The sequence below is a fragment of the Adelges cooleyi genome, unplaced genomic scaffold, assembly GCF_023614345.1.
Source record: "Adelges cooleyi isolate 19-005CV unplaced genomic scaffold, UGA_ACOO_1.1 ACOO_flye_CR_arks_rails_tigmint_CR_PRNA_248, whole genome shotgun sequence".
Taxonomy (NCBI): domain Eukaryota; kingdom Metazoa; phylum Arthropoda; class Insecta; order Hemiptera; family Adelgidae; genus Adelges; species Adelges cooleyi.
This window is the reverse complement of record NW_026095913.1, coordinates 27,212-39,839: the sequence shown is the minus strand read 5'-3', so window position 1 is coordinate 39,839 and position 12,628 is coordinate 27,212. Positions and strand designations below refer to the sequence as shown.

The 12,628-nt window shown below is 31.1% G+C and overlaps 1 long non-coding RNA gene and 1 pseudogene across 1 annotated transcript; both read right to left on the bottom strand.

The window, feature by feature from the left end:
- Nucleotides 1-768: 768 nt before the first annotated feature.
- Nucleotides 769-1,687, bottom strand: LOC126837333 (tyramine/octopamine receptor-like; annotated as a pseudogene).
- Nucleotides 1,688-10,848: 9,161 nt separating this feature from the next.
- On the bottom strand, nt 10,849-11,634 carry LOC126837349 (uncharacterized). The gene is made up of 3 exons (XR_007685504.1): nt 11,571-11,634; nt 11,432-11,512; nt 10,849-11,279 (listed from the first exon to the last, which is right to left on the bottom strand). It is a non-coding gene; the product is annotated as an uncharacterized LOC126837349 (long non-coding RNA).
- Between the last annotated feature and the right edge of the window lie 994 nt (nt 11,635-12,628).

The following is a 12,628-nucleotide window of genomic DNA, read 5'->3' as shown; positions in this document are numbered from 1 at the left end:
TTTATTATCTTTTTAAATTGAGAATAATGTACTAAATATGTTGACTGGTGGATAACCAGTTTCGAAAACTATTGTTGAAGTAATAAGAGTTTTAAAATTAGAATGGGAGGGGAAGTGCGGTTGGGAAATGAGCACAGATAAAAATAATACTACACTCCACCTTTCCTCATAAGCTTAATTTGAAACTTCAATAACTTCAAAAATATTTATCCGAAACTAGTTATCAACCAGTCAAAATTTTTAACGTATTATTCTCAATTTAAAAAGTTAATAAAATATATACGTTATAATTTAAGTTTCAAAAGTTGCTATCAAAGAACTATGTTGGGAGGGGGGCAAAAACAAAAACAAATTTGAAAAATTGAGATCACATTGTATAAAATTAAAAATTTTAAAAATTTTTTATTGAGTAGTTATTAGTGTAGTATTATTGAGTGGTTCACGATAAGTGGATCACCTTGTACAACATAATAATAATATGATAAGAACAAATTAATACAAATGTAAAATGCCCTAAACATACTATGTAAGGTTACAACTTGAGAGTTATTCCGTTTTAAAAAAAACTCTTTAAACAATGTTTTAATCTAGTTATTTATTTTGAATTACTTGAGTAATACTCAAAAGCTTTTTTAAACTTGTATAAACTTTAAAGGTTATAAATAAAGATTTTACAGCATTAAAATATTAAATTAAGACAAGGTAGTATATGACAAAAAAAAACCTTTATTACAGATAGGTCAAAATAGGTCAGATATGTTAGATAGGTCAGAAGAACAGCAGCCAACAGACGACGAACAAGCTCATGATAATGCCAACGTTTTGGCCGCTTTCCGTTCCTTTGATAGCGATTTGCACTATTTGTTCTCGAGCAGTTCTTTGACTTGCTTGCAGCCGCCCGACGAGGTTTGTTGGTCAGTCTTGCCGGAGTCGTCAGTGGAGCCGTCCACTATGTCGCTGCTGCTGGCCGAATTTCCAGTCATTGTAATAGTTTTCGTGTACTTGGTCGACACACCCTTGTGTTGCTTGGACGACCCAGTTCCCACCTGGACCTGGTGTCGGCTGTCCTGAGGCAGCGCCACCCGGGCCCATCGTCTCAGCCGACGCTTGGTTGCCACGTATATCCGTAAGTAAGGTGATTCTCTTCACCATCACTAGTATGTAAAACGAGCCCTCGGACGAGTACACCAAGTAACCGGAATTTTCGGTCACCTTACAAAGAGTGCATTTGTTGAACGCATTCAGCCACTCATTTCAGCCGATCAGCGGTGGCAAGCTAATGGTTACACTGAGCACCCACACCAACGCCACTGTCCAGAGCGCTCGGGACACGGTGCACTCCTGAGCGTACGCTATCGGCTGGGCGATGGCACGGTACCGGTGGTGCATAGGTTCAGTATAGACTCGGTGCAGTACAGTACGTCGCACGGCAGCCACAGGTTGCAGACGACGTTGCCGACTAGTTGGCTGGCTCGTCACGTTGTGTTTTCTGAACAGTGACGTTGGTGTGGCTGCTCGTCCGTGGGGTCGTTCTACATTCCGCTGGTGGTGATGAGTATCACCTACTTGCGGACCTACGTGGCCCCCAGGCGCCGACTGAGACGATGGGCTTAGGTGGCGCTGACTCAGAACAACTGACACAAGCTCCAGGTGGACACCAGGTACTCCAAGCGACACAAGGGCGCATCGTTCAAGCGCACCAAAACGACCACAATGACCCGAGATTCGGCCAGCCGCAACGACAAAGTGGACGGCTCCACTGGCGGCTCCGACAAGACCGACCAACTTCAGTTTTGGTCTTCGACTTATATCAATAATATTGTATGTTATAGGTATCATTATAATCAGTAAAAGAAAAAAAATTGGAAAAATGTGAACATGAGTAATTGTTATTTAATAACATGGTTATATGGCCGCCGCATTAAATGTGAAATCAAATTTTCATAATTTTCAAATTCATATAACTTTTTAATGGATACATAAATATACTAATTTTTTTCACCAATTATTTTTTAAAAATTATTCTTAATAAAATGCTTGTATTGAAAAAAAATATTTTTATAATTTAAAAAAGTAAAATAGTTAAGTGCAATAAAAAACGTGGTGCTTTTAGCGCAAATGAGTATAAATTAATATAATATATTAAAAATATTAACTAGAACAAAAACGATTTATTTTGTCGTATCTTTGTGGGACACGCTGTATAAATACAAATTATAGAATTTATATTTATACTTAATTACAGTGTAACACTATACTTTTTTATTCAATAAAATCAATATTTTGCTTATTATTATTTTATTATAAATTATACGGAAATATCTATCACTACGAACAATTTAAACATTTTATTATTATATACACAGGAAATTGCCAATAATTTTACTTTTTATTTTGATAAATCTATCTAAATTCTAAATACCGACGGCCTACTGTCTTCTTGTGCTTGTTTAGAAACACAATTAGGTGGGAAGAATTCTCAAAATGGCCTGTGAAACTTGTTATAAAAAACTGAAAATATTTAAATGACTGTGCATGTTAGTATACATCATACGAGTAATAAATATACATTTAAATCGAATTTGGTATTAAGTCATTTAGATATTTTTAAATCTTTTTTTTATTAAAGTATAAAGTATTTTGATTAATTATTAAATTAAAAAAAAAAAACATATATGTATATATTTATTACAGGACCCGTCTACTAGTCAGTCCGTAGGCAATCCCTCCGGGGTGAACCACAAAAGCCAGGGAACACCTGTACTAAATAAAAAAATGTCTTCCGATGACTTTATTATCATATCCGTTTAAAGTGTCCCCATACAATTACTTGAGATGAGAATTGTAAGGTTCACTTTACTTAAAATAGTAATTTCATTAGGAATATGTCAACAATCAAGACTTCATAAAACGTTCTGTACCTTTAGTGTTTAAAAACTATCGTAGTAGGTAAATAAACGAATAAAATAAAAGGTATGATTAGCTTATTAGTGTATTGGTTATTAAAATCGTTTATAATATTGGTAAATTATACGTTAAGTTTAAGTAAAAAAAGTCACAGGTAAATTATTTTATATAAATAACATAAAATATACATATCCTTCATTTAACTTTATAATACTGTTTAATCTGTTGTTTAACAAATAACATTTTCATTATTTTTACCTGATTCATGTACAATTACAAATACTTATTTTGCCCTAATCTTTATATATATATATAATTTTTTTTATTAAAGAATATTTACAATCTATGCTGCAAGGCTTAACCATGTTTGATATAAAAATATAATAGGTATATGATTTATCTAAATATTATACCGATTGTCTAGACATATAAGAATTTCGAAATGCATTTGTTTCTTTAAAACATTGGCCATATAACTAGTTAATGTACATTTTTAATTTTATAAAAAAGAGAGCATACATGGCTCCGTAAACCTTTATAAACGCTCAGTTATACATTGTACTGAATATAAACTAAAACGGGGAAAAATGATAAACAATTATTATTGTATAATTCCAAGCTGTATTAACATTCAGATTATACACAAGAATAATTTGTTTTTAATAATGTCCACAACGCAATTACATTAAAATCATTAATATCTATACTACTAATTACATTGTACATTCATATAATCGCGTCGCTTGGTGTAGTGTGAAATTGGTTTTCCGGTTTGAGTACTTTATTAAATTAATCAGAATTCACCATACGAGTTAAAGGTTTTCTAGTATATTGTTTTTTATTAGATATGAAAGAACTGTACAAAGATATATAAAGTACAGTTATCATATTTCAACATGTATGAAGGGGGTCCGATGTATCGGCTTGATTCCGAATATGTGTAAATATAATGAAACTGTTTGGAATCATGGAACAAAATTATCAATTGTAAGTTTCCATACAAGTCCATTGTGGTTAAGAAGAATGAAACAATCACTAATGTATTATTTGTGCTATTTCCCTAACTCGCCAACATCCTTTTAAAAACCAAAAAAAACATTATACCTATTTATACAAGAAGAAAAATATACGTCACAGAAATTGGAATTGAACTAATAAATGCATCATGTGAAGAAACTCCTTTTAACCACCATGGGTCTATAACTTTAAATACGATACACAATTTACACAACACGTCACAACTCACACAAATTAAAATATTATTATCTTCAATGATCTCAACAAATAACCAGAAATCAAAATAGAGTAGGCCCAGGAATAATGAAACAAAACCACAAAATACATTTTCAACTACACTGTAGGTGTTTTCACAACAGTACTAAAACCATTGAAATCGCTATAAAAGGTATCCAAAATATAAATCAACGAACAAAATACATTATAATGTACGCATATTGATTTACGCGTATATTGATGTGTGCTTTTTAGAAGCCATCAATTTGATTACGGTCGACATGCTCCATCAGGTTTATGAGTATTTTTTACCATCACTTAGATGTGTGCCGTTCTTTGCACAAGGAATATTTCACATTGAATATTTATAAATATCGTAACAAACACTTTATGTAATTTCTAACTAACAAACTTGTTGTTCTATTATCTGTGTTCTATCATCTACATTTTACACAAGTGTTTGGTGAATTATTTTACAAACTAAAATTTAATTCAACAAGTTTGGTAAACATTGTTTGCTTACGAATATTTTTCCAGCTATTTTCGGCGTCGAAGTTTAGCGTGCCGTGTTCACTTGGCGGCCAGACCTATCGGGTACCAATCAATCTATGCGATGAATAAACCCTCATTGTAAATGGGCACAAGTCTGATTAAAAAGACCACCCGGTGACAATAAAAATGTCAGTTGCACTTGCGTAGGTATAACTATGTTTAATAACTTAAACATTGTATTTCTATACGCTTCAGCTATAAAAAAAATAATTAAAAACGTCAAGGACTTTTCTACGAGGACCTGACACAAACTTATGAAAATCTGCCAGGGAATGTAATCAAATTGGTGGTTGGTGACCTAAATGCCAAGTGCGGAAGGGTAACATATTTTATTCCAATGATAGGAAGTGAAAGTATACACGAGGCAAGCAATAGAAATGGGCTTAGGCTGATATTAATAATAAGAAAAATATGATAGTAGCATAACAATATTCGCGCACAATACATAATATGTACATACATACACACATAAGGTCACTTGGGAATCACTGGACGGGACAACAGCTAACCAAACAGACGATTCACTTATTTTTATCCTAATTAACGTAAATGTGTGGTCACTTTGTAATATTAGCTTAATGTTTTAATTTCCGAAACGAGGCGTATCAATATAATATACTCAAAAACGTTACAACAATATTTTACGTTCTTTATAAACAAAACTCAAAATATTAAGTGGACTTTATAAAAAAGTGTCTGGCCTCAGAATTGCTCTAGTACGTTTGTTTGTTTTGAAAAATCATCTCCAAAGTTGTAAGCAATTGATAAAACCAAAACTTCCTAAATTACTTTTTTGTATACACTTAAGGGAACTTAATATTTTACATTAATTCTGTAAGTACATAGTTCTGTTCAACAAGCAAAATAGATACAACAAAAAAGCACTATTTTATCAAATTAGTCAAACGTAAGTAACACGCTTAGTAACAGAGCTTCTTAAAACTATTTTTGAGTTTGTTTAAAAAATAACTAACCCTACTAGAGTAATATTCTGAGGCTAGATGCAGATTCGGCGAAAAATATGCCATAGTTTGTTTTGTGTTTTCTTATTTTCTAATAAAAAAATTATACAGTAGCTCATCACTATCAGTTGAACTAAAAACACACGAAATAGGTAGTCTTATAAGTTATTCGACAAATCCTTTCTATGTATTATATGTTATCAATTATTCGGTATAGCAAGAAAACAAAAATTGTACACATGTTGTATAATATATGTGTTCTGTATAATATAGTTTTGTAGTGTACCTTCAGTACACAAATACCAATGAAAATGCTGTAAAAGTAACTTAATTATTAAAATTGAACATTATTTCCAATATTATTCATTATACGTGAAAAATGTTTTTGACATTATAAAACAATTTTGTTTGTAGTTATAGTACAGACCAGACACGCAGGGGGGTGAATACCACAACCTCGGGATTCTACGAAAAGCTCTTACGGCAGCATTTCCTGCAATATCCGGGTTGGCCGTGTGGGCTGATGACAGGGTACAGGCCAGACACGCAGGGGGGTGAAAACTAACAACTCCGGGATTCTACGGAATGCTATAATTGCCGCTGCGTACCTCCGAAAAACTTCAGTGTATAGAATAATTTGATCTCCGAAATGCTACACGCACTTTGATCTTAGACGGTTAAACGGTATATTGCAACCGTCGAAAGCGATTTAATTATTTAGTGGAAACAAAATAGTGGGTGGATGGACATGACACGGTATACTACGAGAGTGAAGTTGTACGCTGTAATTGACCAAAGACCGTCGCAGTAAACATTTTCCATCGGCATGTCAAATTCTAAGGGACGAAAATTATTAAGCATTGACCTTTGCGTGTGACAGAGTATGGAACGAGAGCAGTAACCATACTCACGCGAAGGCGCTCAGATATTACACAAAAAGGACTTTAATAAAAACAAATAATATATAATTATGCGAGACATACTGGCCGTAATCTCGTCGAATACGCGGTGACTACTCTTGACATATTAAAAAATTGACAACACCGTATCTTATGTACATTTCATCTAAACATTTAAATTAAATTGCATGTAAATACATTGGTCGTTTTTTGCATGACCCTTTATAATAATATCAAGGCCAAAAAGTGATGTATTTGATTTAAGAGGACGTCACACACCGCTTATTTTCTTCAAAAAACCCGCCTTGCGCGGATTAATTTTACAAAGGCTATAATAAAAACTAAGAAACCACATTTTTACATAATATAGAAAACAGCATTGTCTGTGTTCTACCATCGCCTTTTTAAAAATATTTTAACCAGTTAACCAATAATTAATTAATTAAGAAAGGTCTTTTTGACTTTTTTAAAAATGATATAGCGTTGGTCGTATTAGGTATATCGAAAAAATACGGATGTTGGAACACAGATAATTTCGTCATAAATAACATGTATGAATTTCTTTCCTTAACTATATATGAAGCCTGAGAAAAATTAATTTGCGCAAAGAAGTTTTGAAGGGAAAAAATTGTAATTTGTCCTATAGAAATGACTGTGATAGTCTGGCAAAAAAAATGGCAATCAACAAAGTATCCTCATTACTGTATTAATAAGTATGCATTGTATTTTAAACTCTAAATTAAGATTTTTCAAAAAACTACTTATACTTTTCTTTTTAAAAATGGCAGGTGTGGCGTCCTCTTAATGTTTTAAGTGAATAATAAAGTTTTTTTGAAAAATTAGTTTTCTACGCTCTAGATTATTTCACACCAAAATCAGATTTGAAAAAAAAAATTATATATATCATCAAAAAAAACCCGGGTTATGAAAAATTGTAAATAATTATTTCTCAGAATCACAAAAGAGTAGTTTATAATAATATAACTACTTGTTTTTTTTGTTTTGGACGACTGATTTATTGATTGATAGTCGGGAAAGGGACGATTGTGTTTGCATACATATCACAGGAATATGTTTAGCCAATATTTTCAGTATATTAATTTTCACTATGAACAAGATGTGTGCAAAAACTCGATTAAGTTTTAATCGAATTCCCTATCGAAGTTCACAACAACTTTCTAGAAATGTATTTCCCACATATAAAGATAGCAAGTATATGCTTTGCTAGTTTTTGTTTTTCCAAAGTGTTAATAGAGTATCAAACATTTTTTTTTTTATAATCCGGGTGTTATGTTTTTGTTTATAGTTGTTATATATATATATATTTTTTTTTCTGTCTTATTTTAAGTCTGATTTTGATGTGAAATAAACTAGTCTAGAGCGTAGAAAAACTGATTTTCAAAAAAAATTTCATTATTCACTTTCAAAATTAAATCAAAGTTTTCAAAATTAATAATAAACACTTTTGGCAAAATAAGCGAAAATCGTTTAAACATTTCTAAAACAACTAGAAATATAACATACAATTACTTTTAATTGTTTTATATTTTATGTTATTTTTCCAACTATGTTCAAAATTAAAAAAATAAGCCAAGTGGAAATAGTTAAATAAAAATTTGTTATTTACTTGATAACTAAACAATAATAATTTAGCATTTTTCTCTATGTACATTAATATAATTAATAATATAATAGTAATAATAAACAACTATTATTATTAGTTTTTTAGATAAAGGACTTTGATATATATTCTGTATTCTGTATCTTACGAACATCTATCTTACACAAAAATACTCTAATATTGCGTATGGCGCGTCCGGCCGCGAACAGTACTTTAAATCTGTACGTCACACGGAATTTTTTTGCATTTTTTTTTACAAAAAACATAAAATTTACTATTAAATATTATATTTTTGGGCAGAAAATGTTGTTATGGTGTAACAGGGATTTTGTGTCCAAAAATTAAATTATAAAACTAACAATAATATTATTATTTTATTAATAAAATACTATTTCACATGATAAATATTAAACTAACCTTTGGCTTGAATCACTTAATAGTGTGATGTCATGTTGTTTTTTTTTGCAGGACTCATACCGGGTTGCACCAAACTTGTTGTTATCTATTGGTAAATTATTTACCACCGTAATAAACTAACTTTTGTTAAACTTGTTGTTTTATATTTAGGTTATTACCAGTATACTGGTTAACGAATAAATGGTATCAACAGTAGGAGTTAATGGTATAATCATACTGGGACTAATCAATGATACACTGATTTCCGCTGAACGCACATTTCCATTATCACCATTTAAACGCAAAACATTGCAAACAAAATTTAACTATACGTACACAGCGATAAATTACCCTTTAATTTAACTCGTGATAAAGTATATTTTTAACAACAGATAACATTTAAAACATGGTTTATGCAACAGAATTTATTTTAACTCCAGTTAATCGAGTTTAACTCCATGTAAATATCCGTTGCAACCCGTCACCAGTGTAATATCACTCATAGTAAAATAATTAATGAAATAATTCCTAATAAAAAATGTACACTTTTGTGCTGATGATAAAAAAAAATTCACTATTGCAGCCGCCGCGCCGATGACACGTTAAGTCCGCCCGGTTCGATTTACAATTAGCCATACATTGTCTATCCGAAGCTATCCACCAAAAACACCGACGCCGAAGACGGAGAGACTAAACGCACTCAACCCCGCCGTCGCCGATGACGGCAAACGAACTAGACGCCTCAGACGCTCTGGCGTTGCTGTTTTTATTGTGCTACGTTATTGATTGATACGTGGCCTGAATGATTCGCGCCTTGCTTTTTAAAATGGGTAAATTTACTTAAGTACTACACAGTACACTCTTAAATAAAAAAAAACGTTTAAAATATCTGACATTTTTTCATTAAAAATGATCATAATTAGTTTGAAAAATAATAGTTAAGATATAAAATCTACTTGAACCCTAAACCATAAAAATTATACACTTCTTGCGTACACGTGGTACGACAACGATGTTGTCGTCTTCAGCGCTAACAACAGACTGAGACCGATTACGGGCGAACATTTCTATTGCTTCCCTAATATTAAGTTCTTTAGAGTTATATACATTTTTTAGTAATTTTACTGATTTGATACTATGTGATTAGTGTCCAATAAATGTTCCGCAACAGGAGATTTGTGTACTTCTTGGTTTATGATGTTCCTTATGTGTTCTTTCAACCTAACCCCAATATTTCTTTTTGTTTGACCTACATAACATTTAGCACACTCTTCACATTGTATTTTATAAATCCCGGATTTTTCTTCTTCCCCTATTTTATCTTTGGTACTACCTAACAAAGATTTTAAATAAGTACTTTTCGATGCGACTAGAGTTACACCGTAATTTTTAAAAATGTTTGTTAACCCCTTTGAAATACCTGGAAAATAAACCATACCTGATCTAATAATTTTTTCATTATCCCTCCTACTGAGCGTACTGGCTGTTCTAACTTCCCTTGGCCATTTATGCTTATTGACTAATCGGGTCATCACACCCGGTATGATGACCTTGTATATATGTATAGAGGGAGATGTTCGCATGTAATCGGTCTCAGTCTGTTGTTAGCGCTGAAGATGACAACATCGTTGTCGTAACACGTGTACGCAAGAAGTGTATACTTTTTATGGTTTAGCGTTCAAGTAGATTTTATATCTTTACTATATATTTAACCATAAGTTTGCTTAATAGTTTTTTCTAGGTTGAAAAATAATGTTTTTTCAAAAAAATGTTTTTTTTTTACTATTGGTCTAGTTAAATAAAACAATTACACATACGACCCTTGTTTGAGCTTTATCTCGGCAGCCGCCACCCCACACTACCGCATGGTCCATCGGTACTGAATGTACAATGTACCGTACCGACTGCATCGTTTTCTTTGTTTACTACTGTACCGATTGCACCATTTTTTTTGGCCCAGTCTATTAGATAATATTATAACTACGTATCACTAACTGCTTATATATTAGTATAAGGGTGATTTGGCAAATAGTGCCACTTTCATTATTGAAATTTTGTAAACAAAATTGTTATTTTTTTAAGTTGTTTTTAGTTATCCTCTGCTTAATTACTCAAAGGTCAGATTCTAAAACGTTTAGTTTTTCATTCACCCGATAATTCAATAAGCCCAATTCCGAGGATATGAGGTCCAGGGGTGTGTTTATTTACTTGGAAACTTTAACTATCTTATTTCACTTTTTTCATTCCCAAAACATTCATTGTTCCAATTCTGCCATAATATTCCAAATTTCGTTTTTTTTCGAGTCAATTTTATAGTTTTGTTTTTTAGATTAGGTTGGTGGGACTCTATCAAACATCAAACAATTTTTATTTTATTATAACTGTAGACGGCTAAGTAATCGTACAATTTTAATTATTTTTCGAGAAAATTGATGTCTTCCGAAAATACATACAACCTATCACCATAAACACATATACCTAATGTCTATATTGTAATTTATATTGATATTTAATAATATTACCATCTAAAATTCGCATCGAAGAATTTTTTGAGTGGTATTCCCAATTCCAAGCATCTTTTCTTAGGGATAGGTAGCTTTCCCAGTTTTTTAATTGTTATAAGCTGCATGGAAAGCGCTCCATAAATCGGTTGATTTAACAAAGACGGCCACTAGCTCTTTGCAAGGCGTCCACTTTTAATCCAGTGTCCTACAAACAACAAACCAAATTAAAATATTGCATTGTGGAGTGCATATTTACATGTACCATAGATTAAATATACTATATGTATATGTATTATATGCATGTACACACCAAAAGTAAAACGATTATATTATAGATAGTATTATTTAATAACAGACCAACATAAGTGTGTACTTAAATAACTTCTATGAGCCCAGAAACGTTGAGTATCCAATTTATTTCGCATTATAATGTATAACCTTTAATCATTTTCTAAGTTAGTTAGTTATTAATATAATTTATAACATTAAACCATACTTTATAATGATTTTTTTGTCTGTAACCACTGTAACTTATTTTTATGTTATTCTTTAATTGTTTACAAAAATGTGTGATATTTTTTTAAATACAAAACAAAAAAATAGTTATAAAACAATAAGTATTAAGATTCTTAGTCTTAGTATTAGGATGAAATGTATGCCTTACTATTTATGTTTCAAAAGTAGCAATCAAAAAAACTAATTTGCGATGGGAGTAAAAAGAATTTCTTATTAAAATTCCCTTGTTTAAAATGGAAGAACATTAACTAGGTTCTTCAGTCGTTTTTTTTAGAAAACATTAATTTTACCTTAAACAAGCACTTAAAAAAGTTTAAAAAAGGCAGTATTCAAATATAAATTGAGAGTGTTGGTTTAATAAAAAAAAAAAAACTGATGAGAGAACCTATAAATAAAGATCTCATTATTTAAAATATGATAAAAATGTTTTCTACGATTATTATTTAGTCAATATTAGAGAATGTGCATAGCTATGTTTTGATGCAACTTTTTTTTAAATATCTGTCAAAGATGCTGTGATAGTCAGAAAAAAAGTCCTAATTACTGAACTAATAATTAGACATTATAGTTAAACCTTTAAATTAAGATTCTGTAACTCCTTAATAAGACCAGAAGTAGTACCTTATTTGAACTTTCTAATGTCAAACATGAAACAATTTGTTCCTTGCTATCAAGAGCATAAACAATATTTTAAAAATATACACTTTTTCCATTTTAACTTTACGTCAGGATAAAACTTTTTTAAAAATCAACCAATTATTTTTGAATTTGGGTGTCTTTTTCTATAGTATATTTTATACTATTACCAATATACAGAGACAATATTATTAAGCCTTTCATCCAGTGAGGGTTTTATTCTTACTCTTTTGATTTGGTTTTATGTCTTCAGCTCTAAAATGTAGACTGAATCTTAATCAATTGAATATAGCTGGCTAAACATTTTTTTTTTTTAAAGTTTGAGTATAGATGACCAATAAAATCATTTGTTATGTTATTTTATACAATTTTAGAACACACAATATTTAAACATTATGTGTA